Source organism: Eutrema salsugineum, unplaced genomic scaffold, assembly GCF_000478725.1.
Source record: "Eutrema salsugineum unplaced genomic scaffold, Eutsalg1_0 scaffold_7, whole genome shotgun sequence".
NCBI lineage: Eukaryota > Viridiplantae > Streptophyta > Magnoliopsida > Brassicales > Brassicaceae > Eutrema > Eutrema salsugineum.
The window spans coordinates 11657103-11670943 of NW_006256486.1; the positions used below are offsets into that span (position 1 = coordinate 11657103).

Genomic DNA, 13841 nt, shown 5'->3' on the forward strand with positions numbered 1-13841 from the left:
ACAAAACTTCCTGGGTCCGAGAGCTTTTCTGAAATCTTATTATGAATCACAGAACTGACATGTTCAGAGATCATCATCGCTCCTTCCTCATGACCCACATTATTAGTCACCATCTTCTTCACATAGTGTCTGAGAGTAGGAGCAATCTTCACAGCATCAACCAAAGGAATCTCAATCACAAGCTTCTCCATCAAAGCCTTGCATCTGGCATCATCTAGCTCCTGCTTGGACTTCCTAGGACTCCTTGGGTAAGGAACCTTAGGTTTGTAAACCTTTTCCTCAGCAGATTTCGGACTTTGAGCAATATTAGCTTTGCTCTGCAATTGGTGACGCGCGACACTGGTTGTGGTGTCGCTCGACACTGGCTCTGCAATTTCGAAATTTTTTTCAGATTCGTCAAACTCCACGATTTCATCCTCAGAAACACCCTTTTTCAGCATAGGAGTCAACTTTTTACCACTCCTTGACGAGATGGCACTGCAGTAATGCCTAGGATTGGTATCAGTCTTCCCAGGAAGGAATCCTTCTTGAATTTTTACAGACTCTGCAGTCTGAGCAACCTGAGTATCAAGCTTCTTGACATGAATGTTCAGAACTTCAATTTTTCCATTCAGATCCAGATACATAGCATCAATCTTCCCATTAAAGTCCACTGTCATCTTCTGCTGACCTTCCAAGATCTGTTCCAGCATAGACTTCACCTCATTATCTAAAGTTTGAGGAGGAGGAGAACCATAGTTCCTTGAAAAACTGTTGTTGGAGTAGGATGTCTGGTACTGAGGTTTGGAGCTGTAACCAGAAGAGTTCTGATTACCTGTGAAGGTACTCCTCTACTTATTTCCATTGTAATTCGTGTTCCCTTGCCCATAACCAAATCTCTGACCCTGAAATCCAGCTCCATTGATGAAGTTAACATCCTCTTCCTCAAAAGCTTCATCTGGTCCGAAATTCTGAACTCCTGCAGTGTATCTGACAGATTTCTTACCCACAAGAAGGCTATGCACAGAGTCAAGCTTAGCCTTCACCTCAGCAATTTGCGATCCATCCATGTTCCCAGCCTGCTTCCTTCGTTGATAGTCTGCATTCTTGGTACTATTGCTAGATGCCAAGTTTTCGATGAGCTCAACAGCTTCGTCTGGGTATCTGGTGTTGAAGTTTCCATTGCTCGCTGCATCAAGAGCCATCTGATACCTCCAGTCGATACCTCTGAAAAAAGATACCCAACAATTGCACATCGCTGAAGCCATGATGGGGGCAGTCTCGTTGGTACGATTTGAATCGCACCCAAGAAGCTTTGAATGCTTCAGTTGGTTCCTGAGAAAAAGTTGAAATTTTCGTCCTCAACTCCTCAGACCTAGCATCATCGAAAAAATTGTGCAGGAAGGCATTCCTGGTCTCTTCCCAAGTAGTGAGTGATTCTGGCTCCAACTGCTTCAACCAGTTAGCTGCTTCTCCAGCAAGAGAGTAAGGAAACAGCTTGCAGAGGAGGAAATCGTTGGACACTCCATTGTATTTGATGCTGGTGACCAAGTCCTCAAACCTCTCGATGTGATCCATAGGGTGCTCATGAGAGTGGACATGGAAAGGATGCTGACCCACAAGAGTGTAGTACACAGGTTTCAGCTCAAAATCGTTTCTTTGAAACGCAGGGGCGCGAATCGCAGAACGATTTGCATAGAACTGCTCAGGCCTGTTGTAATCTCCAAGTGTTTGTCCACGACCAGCTGCAGGTGCAGGTTCCCTTACATTCCAATCTTCTGGAGCGTTCCTCTGATGTGGAACGATCACAGCATTACCACGCGGTGCAGGTGGTGGATTCTGGTCAACAACATCCACTGGTAAAGGTGCTGGTGGAATGATGTTGCCATCTCCATCAAGCCTTTGGCCTCTCGCATTGCACACATGACCCTCTTGGTCTCTCCAGACTCCAAGATCATCACGAACAAGTCCATTGGCGTTTTCCATCATTGCCGGATCTCTTGCTTTCCTGTTTGTTCGCTCTAACTCAGCTAGCTCTTCGTTGCTCAAATTCACTAGCGGGATGTCCTTGTTGCTTCTGGTTCCACGAGTATGCATAAACCTGAAACACCAAAAACAAAGAGAGAAAACAAAATAAGTAAACTAGGTTATAAAAAAAAAGGGTGTCGCGCGACACCATGGTGTCGAGCGTCACTAAAGCACAAAATCCATACTTGACGAATTTGATCCTGATTAAGCTCCAAAGTGCTCCAAAGTCTCCAGTTAAGCTCCAAACGTACCTATGACCTGAAAAGACTCCAAAAGACTCGAAAGACACTAAAAAGATTCTATAAATAAGACTTATACCATGGTTAAAAACCATAAAAACCATGATATATCAATATCTAATGAACTTTATCATTACTTGCTCGCTTTAATGCATGGTTTCATTCTACAATTGATAACTTAGAGTTTTCAAGGCTCTAAATGAGGGGTTATCAATCCCTTTTGTCACTTTGCAGTACAAAGGGTATCAATCCATCAGGTGTAGACACTAAGATGCAGGATCCGTTCTTAATTCAAGCCAAATGAGTAAGGTTTTGATGTTATTTCCACTAAACAAACTTAAAACAAGAATTAAAGCTTATGATCAACTTAAACAAGCAAATGACAAGTGGTATGAATATGAGATGATGGAAGCATGAGATTCTAGACATGATAATTGGCTAGGGTGCTTTGATGCTAAATCAGGAATGCTAATGACAATGATGAGACATGATTCAAGTGATTTAGAACTCTAGTCTAGATTAATCCTCTCATGAAGGCATTAACCTCTACACTAATCCATTTTCAAACCAAATCATCATTTGTGAAATATGAATCAATGAGCATTAAGAAACAGTTCTAAAATATCATTCAAGCAAATAACAAAACATCATCATGCAGAAATTGCTTAAACCTCTAATACAGCTCTTTCAGGAATTTTATCAAACACTTGTGGTGCATGAAATTCCCAGAATCTAGATCACAAGTGATGTGCAAGGATCTAGCCTTGAGAACAGCTGTTTAGAGAAATGAACCAATGAATCTAGCACAAAGCACTCCTAATCTAACACCTTAGCACCCTAGCCTACACATCTAGAACCTCATTAAGCTAAACTACTCACTAATCATACTAATCTCTCTTAAACCTTTGCAAGTTGAGAAGATTGGCATGATTAATGATGAGAAATGGAGATGGACAAGATATATGATGATGGGTTTGCAGCTTTAAACACAGAAATCTCTCAATCTCTCTGATTAAAACTCACAAAGGGGTGGAAGATGAAGATGGAGATGATAGATAATGATGGATTTCAGCTTTAAACCCTAATTACTCTCTGGATTAAACCCAGAAAATGAAGATCTCTCTTATAAAGTTTAGGTTTTTCACAAAAGAGGCAAAGAAAACAAAGAGAATAAAGCTTAGTCTGCTGGATAATGCCTAAAACATATATATAGGTAGCGTTTCTTGCTGGGCCAACCTAGGACAAACTAGGTTTTGGCCCAAAAAAGTCCAAAAAAACGTCATGAAGCGAGAATGTATCGAGGTGATTTTGGCCGGTGTAGGACGTCGATATTTCTTCGGCGATTTGAGGCTGGTTAGACCGAGACACTACATCGGCTGAATTCACCTCGGTGCAGCGTCAAGGATAGCTTCAGGGGATCAATACCGAGCAGAATTCAGTCGGTGCAGGACGTCGATATTTTTTCGGCAATTTGACTTCCAAAAGCCAGCCAAAAACGTCAAGGTTCCAAGGTAATACCGACAATATTTTGGTCGGTACTCCTTCTCGATATGAATGTAGACCGCTTGCACCAAATCCTTCATAACTCCTTGCTCACTGGTCCGAATCTCTATATTCCAACTCCACGAACCAGATGACGTCTTTAACTCCAAGTTTCGTGAAGGGCTCAACCCCGTATGACATTGGAAAAGCCCCCATCTCGTCGGTTCTTTGAGGCGCATCGCGTAAGACCTGATCGGGCTGCGAGGCATGTGTTCCTTTCGATGGCGATATCTCCCAGTTCACGGCTCCAAATCGTCTGATTCTAAGTTGATTCTTGATGAAGACACCGGAGGTTGAATCGCATTGAAAGTCCTTCGTCCCACACGATCAAAGTGAGGGTCTCGTCTGCGCCAAACCATCTGTCCGAGTTGCTGTACACAGGTGAGGGTTCCTCCATGACCCCAGCTCCAAGTTGCTCCCAAAACTCTCCAAATGACCTGAGAATACTCCAAAAATCCAGGACACTCTAGGACCTAATGCAATTCTTAAACAAAGCTAGAACCAAAGACAAACTCTAATAAAACTAGCTAAATGTATGCATGAGACTCAATATTTGTACAAAAATGCAATCCTAAACATGACAAAATATGAGTATATCAACTCCCCAACACTTGTCCTTTGCTTGTCCTCAAGCAAACAAGAAAAAATGAGAGAGAGAGGTTGAATGCATGGGAGTTCATATTTCTGTAAAGAGAGATCATCATTAAAAGAATTCAAAGCTCATTGTTCAAGTTATCAATTCTAGACTGCAATGCAAACTGGTTTACTCATAAAAATTAGCCATACTTGTCACCAAATGAACCAAACTCAAGCACCAACCTTCACAAGCATTCCTAACCTCAACCTTTTGACATTCATTTAAAGTTTCAAGTGGATCATGTTCATGCAAATCAAGTGAATTCATTTGTCTTGGGACTGGGTTTTGAGATTAAAATGATCTAAATCAAGTAACTGGTACTCCATGCAAGGGGATCACTCAAAAATTAGTAGACTTTAGTAAAATGCTAAGGGTAAAAAGCAATGGATGCATACAAAGATAGAACTGCATCTACCCCACACCCAAAATGCTTTTCACACTCAACTTTAAACCTCTCAAGACTCTTTCTCTAGTCTACTCACCCCAAATGGCATTTTGCCTTTGACACTCAATCAGCTCTCATCACTCTCTTCATTTCATCTCTTCGGGTAATGCTTTCTTTAACAACCACTTAGTGAGTTTCTTTTCTTTAACACACAAGCTCTTCCTTAATCCAGCCTCTTTTTGAATCTTTTCTTTTTCTTTTCATGAGACTCTTTTCATTTCAACATGAGCTTTACATTCCAGCACACCCTCAGTTTCTTTCATTTAAGCATTCATTCCCCTAACCAATCCGGTTCTTTCCACTTTCATCACTCAGATTTTTTTCTTTTCAGCTCACACACTCAAAATCAATGCTCTCACTTTCACCTAAACCTAGACTAGCCCTTGATGTTGGACTAGTGTCTACATGCAGCACTATCTTTGTCGCTCTAAACCCAACACTTTTTACCAAGTTTACTAGAAACAAGGCCTCACAAATCATGCACACAAGAAGGGTGTTTAGGCGTCAAAGAAAGGTTTGGCTAAAGGCAGGGAACTGTCTCAAGATGAGAGATCAGCTATTTGAGCTAGCAAGAGTGATTAAAAAGGGTAAGAAAGCTCAAATATGTATGTGGTACCCATGAATTCACAATGATATGCACAAACATGATAATTAGATGTCAAATTCAAGGGTTCTCACTTAAACAAGGTTGAGGCTATTCACAACTTGATTCAGCTAGCACAGAAGTATTGAGACACCAGTTCAAAGCATGGTTCACACTTGATTTCATACCAGTTTTGCAATGCATTAAAGGACCAAACCCTTAAAATGATGCTCTCTTCAAGAAAAAATCTATCATTACTCCCATTTGCATATGAGGCGACCTATATGAAAATGCAAACTAGACTCAACCTAAAATGTGAATGCAACTACATGAGCATTTTTTTTTTGTGAATTTTTTTTCAGATTTTTTAATTTTGTTTTGGTTTATATGCACTTAGATGAATGCAGAATGAGACTCAAAGTGAAAAGGAAAATAAGAGCAGAATAAACATGATTAGTAAACACAAAACTCCTCCTCCACACTTAGATAACACAGTCCCTTGTGTTATAAAAGCATGAAGGAAAAGTGCAAAGCAAAATCACAAAATGCAAAGAGAAAATAAGCTAAACTAGATGCATATTTACAAGGGTGGAGTGTTACCTTCTCAAGGACTTAGAGATGGGGCTGGAGACCCCATGGAGTAGGATGGATTGCTGGATTGGTTTGAGGGAGATCTCATGGCGTCCCTCTTGGCTCTGACCTCGTCTTCCTCTGACTCTGGTGGTGAATGGTTCTCTGATCCGCAGATTCTAAGTAACTCCCCTTGGTGAGAGCTCTTGCCAGCTTCTCCTCTTTGGAACCTCTCAAGCTTTGTACTCAGCTTCTTGATTTTAGCAGCCATGCTCTTAACTGTGCTTGCCAAAGTTTTCACTGTTTCCACCAACTTCTTGGTGTTCTTGTCCTGCCACTTGTTCCACCTCTGAAGGTTCTTGGTTTGGTAATGTGCAACAGTGGCATCATTGGGCATCTGACCATCATAAGAGTTAAAGAAGTATCTTTGACTCCCATACACTGGATCTGGCAAGAAAGGATCTTCCTGAACCGGTTCCTGATCTCGATCAGCATCATTAGCAGGCGCTCTCTGCTTCCCCAACTTCCTGATAGTTATAATGGGAGGATGGATCTCTGGGTTGTAGTGCTGATCCTTGGTGACATAGAAACGGATGTTTTTATTTTCAGAGAGTGAAGTGAGGGAATGATTAGGCAGCAGGACTCTTACTTTCACCTTCTTATCAATGCTAAGGTTATAAGCAAAGGAATCACCCACAGCACCTTCAAGAAATGTTGTCTTGGCCAAATGAAGAGCATCCATTAACTTAAAACCGATTTGTTCACCTCTCATCTCAACTCCAGCACTCAGTAAAATAGGAGTGATCAGGCCTCCTATGCGCATGGAGGGTGCCTTCATTTTTGTGTCATGAGCCCATTTCCTAATTGAGAGAAGGTTCTTGACTAGAATGGCCGCCATTGTTGGTTTGTGAGGATCACCATTAAAAGTCATGCCACTGCTGAACTTAGGCATCAAGGATTTAAGACCTTCTCCAATGAACATCAACTCCTCATCATACACTGTTGAGTACTCTTTCTTTCCAAGGAAGGTGTGAGCTATGATCTTGTGCACCATCCTGAGCACTGGACTCCTGATACAAGCTGCCTTTGTTACACCAGATGAATAATTACCACTTCCTATTGTCCCCCATATCTGATCCAGGTCGGATCCATAGTAGATCAACCTTCTTGAACACGTCCTTCCCTCAACAGTGAACCCAAAGCATTCACTTATCTCCCTGAAGGTCATCTCATACCGCTCTTGTCCAATTTTGAATGCAATGATTCCAAAACCATCTTCAAGCTGAGCTGGTCCAATCTCTCTATAGAAATCAACCTGAAGTGATGCAAGAAATTGGCAAGTAATCTCTTTGTAGGAAGGGTGAGGCGTTTCTATTAAGCTCCCAAGTCCAATGGATTGAAGCACTGCCTTTACATCTTCAAGAATACCAAGTTTCCCCAAGATTTCAAGATCAGGGAAGTAGGTTCCTTCATGTGCCACAGCTTGGAGTTTTCTGAGATAATCTGAGTAAGCTGGAGGTTTTGGCTTTGGCTTCTTCACCACTTTCTTTTTCTTTTGGAGCACAACAGCTGGTGAACCCACATTGCTCTCTTCCTCACTAGATTCCACGCTTGGGCTCCTCTCAAGTCTTTTCTGTTTCCCTGAATCTCTTGAGCTTGAAGCTCTTAAAGCCACTGCTTTCCCTTTGCTTTTAAAACCAGCAGAAACCGATTGTGACCTTTCCCCTGAACCAGAAGCAACTGCCTTGCCATTGTCTCTCCTTGGTACTTTGGGCATCAAAACAGGATTTCCTCTTGCCATGGTACCTGTTTCAACAATTTCTCAAACAAACAATGAGTTTCTAGAGAAATAAATCCTTGAAATTTCCAAAATGATTTTTGCTTGGAATGAAATCAATGGAAACAAATCTAGCAAAATCACATTAAGCATTCCCAAGCAGCACCAAGAGATTCTCACTTCAAAATAATTTTCTAAAATCCAAATTTCAGCTCAAGAACAACAAATTCTAAAGAGAGTCTAAAATCAGGATTAAAAAAACAATTGGGTACAAGTGAGCTCGTTTCTAGCTACCCACAACCTAAACACCAAGGTTCTAACTCAGTTTCAAGCAGTGCGTTCTCAGTTTCACAAAAAACTTCTTCAAGAAAAATCAAGAAGAACAACGATTTAGGGGTTTTGAACTCAAGAAGCAAATTAAGCAAAATGTACCTTGGAGTTGGGTCAAATGATGCAAGAAAACGAGATGGGGCAAAGAGTTCACCAGAAAAATCGATCCACAAGCAAAGAAATGAAGCTCTTTGAGAGCAACAATGGAGGTTTTCGCAAAAATGAGAGAGAAAGAGGATGGGAACCGATTTTTTTGTGTGGACCACAGCTGCTTTTGGTGTCTGGGAGACAGCTGTAGGTGGCTGGAGTCTTTGACTTTGACCGAGCCACCCTTTGGACCGCTGGACAATAGGCTGCACCAAGGTCATATCGACATGAATCAACTCGGTGTGGGAGGTCGGTGTGCTCTCAAGTTTATTCCCTTCCTACACCGAGTTCTTGCACCAGGCAGAATCACCTTGGTGTGAGGCAAGACTCGGCTCCTTCCTGTACTGCACCAACCTCATTTTGCTCGGTGTATAGGTCGATATTTTCTCGGCCTTTTGAACCTGTTTATACCGAGCAAATGCACCGAGTGAGATCACCTTGGTGTGAGAGGTCCTTTGCTATTTTGTGTTCCACACCGACCTCTAGTTGCTCGGTGTAACTGGTTGATATTTTCTCGGCATTTTGAACCTGTTACACCGAGCAGACACACCAAGGGAAACCATGTCGACATGAATGCATTCCTCAGCCCATTTTTCATCTTTTCTCCTCTCCAATCCTTTTAAAACTGCACCTGGACCTTTCTAAAACCTGTACACACTTGAAAAAAAGATTAAAACATCCTAAAAACAACCAAAGAAAGCAAGAAAAGAAACATTTATACAGGGATAAGCTTGGGGTGTCTCCCAAGAGCAGTTTTTTTAAAGTCTCTAAGTTTGATTTTGATACCAAGTTTATGCTGATGGTGGATCAAGAAGGGAAACTGATGTAGCTTCCTCCTTCTTTTGTGAGACTAAGTAGTGCTTGATCCTTTGCCCATTAACCAGAAACTCTTGACCATCTTTGCCTTCTAGCACAACAGCTCCATATGGCCTAACCTCAAGAATTTTAAAGGGACCAGACCATCTAGACTTTAGACTTTAGTTTTCCAATAAATAACTTAAGCCTAGAGTTGAACAGCAACACCAAATCACATTCCCTGAATTCCCTTTTCAAAATCTTTTGATCATGTAGAGCCTTGGTCTTTTCTTTATAGATCTTATAGCTCTCAAAAGCCCCCAACCTGATCTCTTCAAGTTCATGAAGTTGAATGATCATTTTCTCTTGAGCTGTTTTGATATCAAAGTTCAGCAACTTCACAGCCCATAATGCTTTGTACTCCAGCTCAACAGGTAGGTAGCAGCTCTTCCCATATAGCAGATTGAAAGGAGATGTCCCAATTGGAGTCTTAAAGGCTGTTCTATAAGCCCACAATGCATCATCCAGCCTTTTGCTCCAATCTTTTCTGCTTGAGCTAACAGTCCTCTCAAGAATGGCCTTAATTTGTCTATTAGACACTTCAACCTGGCCACTAGTTTGAGGATGATAAGGAGTAGCTACCTTATGTTTCACTCCATGCTTCTTCAGCAATCCCTCCAAGGTTTTATTCACAAAATGAGACCCTCCATCAGAAATAACAACCCTGGGTACTCCAAATCTTGGGAAGATTATGTTCTTGAACAACCTGACCACTACCTTGGAATCATTGGTAGGGGAAGCAATAGCCTCAAACCACTTGGACACATAGTCCACAACCACTAATATGTACTGATTCCCATAAGATGAGATGAAAGGCCCCATAAAGTCCACTCCCTAACAATCAAAGACTTCAACCTCTAGTATTGGATTTTGAGGCATCTCACTCCTCTTTGAAATGTTCCCATGCCTCTGACAGGCATCAGATGCTGAAACAACTCCTTGAGCGTCCTTGAACATTGTAGGCCACCAAAACCCATATGAAGAACCTTGGACACAGTCTTGAATGCTCCCATGTGACCCCCAAAAGCTGATCCATGGCACTCTTGCAACACAGGTTGCATCTCCTCTTCAGCAAGACATCTTCCATACAGCTGATCTTTGTTCAGGACATACAGGTAAGGTTCATCCCAATGGTATCTCTGGATATCTCTGAAGAACTTCTTTCTGTGGTAAGCATCAAGTTCTGGTGGTTCCACTCCACAAGCAAGAAAGTTCACAATATCAGCAAACCAGGGCATTCTCTTCTCTTGGATGCTATCCACTTCTTCAAACTCCAAATAAGAGTTGAGAACCATCAATGATAGATGGTCTGCAGCTTCAGGGAGAGAGTCATTAAGAGGGACTTCAGAGTCCACTCTTAACCTAGATAGATGGTCTGCAGCTCCATTCTCTATACCCTTCTTGTCTTGTACCTCCATATCGAACTCTTGAAGTAAGAGGACCCATCTCAAAAGCCTAAGTTTGACATCTTTCTTGGTCATTATATACCTGAGGGCTGCATGATCAGTATATACAATGACTTCTGATCCCACCAGGTAGCTTCTGAATTTATCAAAAGCAAAGACTATTGCCAATATTTTCTTCTCTGTGGTAGCATACTTCTCCTGGGCAGAATCAAGGGTTCTGCTGGCATAGTAGATGACATGAACCTTCCTGTCCTTCCTCTGGCCAAGCACAGCTCCAACTGCATAGTCTGATGCATCAGTCATAACCTCAAAAGGAAGGGACCAGTCTGGAGCCTGGACAATGGGTGCACTGACTAATGCATCATTGATCTTCTTGAAAGCTTCTTCACACTCAGCATCAAAGACAAAGTCAACCTCTTTACACAACACCCTTGTCAAAGGTCTGGCTATTCTTGAGAAATCTTTGATGAATCTTCTGTAAAACCCTGCATGCCCAAGGAAGCTTCTTATCCCTTTGACTGAAGTGGGAGCTTGCAGATTCACCATCACTTCCACCTTTGCTCTGTCAACCTATATGCCCTTCTCAGAGATCTTATGCCCAAGTACAATCCCTTCCTGCACCATGAAGTGGCATTTCTCCCAATTTAACACCAGGTTATGCTGCTCACATCTCTCCAGGACCTGTGACAGGTTAGAAAGACAATCGGAGAAGGAGGAGTCATAGACAGAAAAATCGTCCATGAACACCTCCACTTTCTCTTCAATGATGTCAGAGAATATATGCATCATGCAACGCTGGAATATGGCAGGGGCGTTACAAAGGCCAAAATGCATGCGCCTGTATGCAAATGTACCATAAGGACATGTAAATGTGGTCTTCTCTTGGTCTCTTGGATCTATGGGAATTTGAAAGAATCCATAGTAACTATCTAGAAAACAAAAGAAGGGATGGTTTGCAAGCCTCTCTAGCATTTGATCAATAAAAGGCAAAGGAAAATGATCTTTCCTAGAGGCTGCATTGAGCTTCCTATAATCTATACACATCCTGTGTCCAGTTATAGTTCTAGTAGCAATCAGCTCATCCTTCTCATTTCTTCTTACTGTCATTTCCCCCTTTTTGGGCACCACATGAACTGGTTAAACCCATCTAGAGTCTGAGATTGGGAAGAGGTTTGAGTTCCACTTGAGGTGCTTTGTTTGCATCCCAATCTCTTTCCCAAGCTGTTTGAGAGGCTTGTTGTAGTTGTTCTCCTTGTGGTTCACCCTCAGCATTGTTGTACTGCCTCTGAACCACCTCAGAACCCCCTTGACAACCCATTTTCTCCTTGGCCGCCGTGTTCACACCGACCTGATTTTGCTCGGTGTGGGAGGTCGATATTTCTTCGGCGTTTTGGACCCTCTCACACCGAGTTTGCACACCGACTGAATACACCGCGGTGTGGGTCAAAACTTTGTCTCCTTGCACAGAATTCTGAGACACCGACATCATTTCACCCGGTGTGGCTGGTCGATATATTCTCGGCATTTTTTGATCCCCCACACCGAGCTGAACACCGAGTGAATCATGGTCGATATGAATGCAAGGTCTTGACACAATTGAGCTTCTAAACCGGTTTTCTTCAGCCTCTGAACCTTCATAATGCAAGTTCAAGTAAGAACTGGTGCTTCCCTCTGGTTTGTGAGAGTCTAAAAGCTTCATGAGCTCCAAAGTTTCATCTTCAAGATAGCCATGGTCTCCATGTTCTTTTGTTAAAGCTATCTGAAGATGATCTTCTGTGTTTAACTCCTCTAAAAGCTCATCAGCAAGATCATCCATTGTCTCAACATAGAAGCATTGCCCTTCTATTATTGGCTTCTTTATCATTGCATTCACATCAAACTTCAGCCTTTCAGAACCAAGTTGAAGCTCTATGATGCCACCTCTCACATCAATAATTGCTCCTGCTGTGGCCAAGAATGGCCTGCCCAAAATAAGAGGATCAACTGGTTCCTCATCCATCTCTAGCACAACAAAATCAGTTGGAACCTCAAAACCACCTATCTTGACAGGTAGATCTTCCAATAACTGATCTGTCTGCAAGGACAAGAGAGATCCTAGAGGTTTGACCACTCTAAATCCAAGCTTCTTCGCTATGGAGAATGGCATCAAGCTGACAGATGCATACTGACTTGCAAACACTTGTTGACCCTGAAGCAGCTGTTGTAGAATCCCAACCATATCTGACCCCATATGTGGCTGTTGGTGGACAGGTGGTGACTGAAACTGATGCTGAACTAGCGGCTGCTGCTGGAACTGTGGTGAACCAAACCCTGGTGATGCCTTTGGCTGCTGCTGCGAACTGTAACCAGAACACTGAAGTGGTTGCTGATGCTGACTGTAACCCTGATTATGGGCATACTGATTCTTTGGTTGAAAAGACCCTTGAAAGTTGTTCTTGGGAACAAAATTCTGTGGAGCTTGAGAGGTAGGGTAGACTTGGTCTTATGGGTTTGCTACATTGGGATTCCTGTAGGAAAGGTTCTGATTGGCATTGGCATACTGATACCTTTGGAACCTCTGATTCCCAATATAGTTAAGCTCTTCCTGAGTAAGACCCTCTTTACTGATGTTCTCAAAGCATTAAGAAGGTTCCTCATACTCTCCTACAAAGTGCATTGGCTTTTGAGTGGCCAATAACACCTTGTCCAGCTTCCTTTCAAGTGTTTTAAAATCCTTCTCATACCTTTGATCCCTGCTTGAACACTCACTCCTATTGGCTCTATCAAAGTCTTCTCCATATGTATCATTGCTCAGTTCTAAGTTCTCAACCAGCTCTAAAGAAGCATGAATCTCCTTTCCCAGAAAATTTCAATTGGAGGTAGTATCCAGCTGGTTCCTTATCATGGGAAGAGCTCCTCTATAAAAGGTGCTGAGAAGAGAAGCCTCACTAAACCCATGGTGTGGGCATTGGTTGGTGTAGCTCCTGAATTTCTCATATGCTTCACCAAAACTCTCATTGCTATGTTGAGTGAAGCTGGATATTTGGTTTCTTAGCTTTGCTGTTCTTGAAGTTGAGAAGAACTTAGATAGAAATGCCTGCTTGCATTGCTCCCAGGTCTGAATGGAGCCTCTTGGGAGATTCTTCTCCCATTGGTGTGCTTTGTCACCAAGACTGAAGGGGAATAATCTGAGCTTGAAACTGTCTTCAGATACTCCATTTATCTTTGTCAAGTCACACACTTTATCAAATTGATCCAAGTGTTCCAAGGGATCTTCCATTGCCAATCCATGAAACTTGGAGTTTTGGACATTATTCAGTAATG

At 42.2% G+C, this 13841-nt stretch overlaps 2 non-coding genes across 2 annotated transcripts; both read left to right on the forward strand.

The window, feature by feature from the left end:
- The first annotated feature begins 1240 nt into the window (after positions 1–1240).
- On the forward strand, positions 1241–1347 carry LOC112083271. Its single transcript, XR_002897560.1, has one exon. It is a non-coding gene; the product is annotated as a small nucleolar RNA R71 (small nucleolar RNA).
- Positions 1348–13468: 12121 nt separating this feature from the next.
- On the forward strand, positions 13469–13575 carry LOC112083319. The gene has a single exon (XR_002897607.1). It is a non-coding gene; the product is annotated as a small nucleolar RNA R71 (small nucleolar RNA).
- The last annotated feature ends 266 nt before the right edge of the window (positions 13576–13841 follow it).